The sequence below is a fragment of the Nannospalax galili genome, unplaced genomic scaffold (assembly GCF_000622305.1).
Source record: "Nannospalax galili isolate Female #2095 unplaced genomic scaffold, S.galili_v1.0 C48546199, whole genome shotgun sequence".
Taxonomy (NCBI): domain Eukaryota; kingdom Metazoa; phylum Chordata; class Mammalia; order Rodentia; family Spalacidae; genus Nannospalax; species Nannospalax galili.
In genome coordinates, this window is record NW_008469764.1 from 1 (window position 1) to 1,018 (window position 1,018).

A 1,018-nucleotide genomic window follows, 5' to 3' on the forward strand; every position below is an offset into this window, starting at 1 on the left:
AAATGAAACCCAAAGCAGCTTTCCTGGTTAGCCAGATTATCTGGTATTTAAGTACTGTCCAGTCATGATAAGACATCTGCAAGCAGCAGTCTAGTCACTTGTGTTGTATTTTAGGACATGTAGTGAAGCATCAACTGCCCCGCGAGGTGTTGGCACACATCAAAGTATGCTCTCATCATCCCAGTGTTTCTTTATATGTAGTAATGAAATGAATATCTGAACTTTGTTTTTATTTAGGACTGGTGATGTAGCTCAGTTGATAGAGTGCTTGCTTATGTAGCATGCATGAAGCCTTGGGTTCAGTACTCAGCACTGCAATAATAACAGTGATGATAATAATTTCGGAAACAAGTTATTAGCTGTATTACATGCAAAAATAATTTGAACATATGTTTAATATTCACAAGTAAATGGTAGTAATCATTTTATTTTACCAGTAAGAGTATAAACTGCTGACATGAAAATAAAGTGTTAAAATTTTTTAAGTCTAAAGATAAAAGTGCTGTCAAGACAATTCACTAGACATCTGCATTTCCAGAATGTCATTTACTATTTCTGTATGTTAGTTTTACAACTATTTTTGTTTTTCTTTGAACAGGAGAGCCTGATAAGGAGCTGAATCCTAAGAAGAAGATCTGGGAGCAGATCCAGCCTGATCTGTGCACTAACGATGAGTGTGTGGCCACATATAAAGGGGCTCCCTTTGAGGTGAAAGGAAAGGGAGTGTGCAGGGCTCAAACCATGGCCAACAGTGGAATTAAATGAGTACTCTGTTACTGAAAGCTGTTGGAGAAAACTGCAACAACAATAAAAGGAATATGTTTTGTCACTGATACAGAAATATGACTTGCTCATTTTTTGTGCTGTTTTTAGACTTGTCTTTTGCCTGTGTATATTGTTTTTAACTGTTAGGGAAGTACTACCTTTTTGTTTATATATTTTGATAGTTTATAACTGAAGAGAAAGAGGAAGTTGGTAGTTTATTTTTTAGTGGTGCTATTAGTATGTCTTTTTTTTT

General features: G+C 35.4%; 1 pseudogene; it reads left to right on the forward strand.

Annotated features, from left to right (window-relative positions):
- The first annotated feature begins 598 nt into the window (after window positions 1-598).
- On the forward strand, window positions 599-841 carry LOC115069116 (annotated as a pseudogene).
- The last annotated feature ends 177 nt before the right edge of the window (window positions 842-1,018 follow it).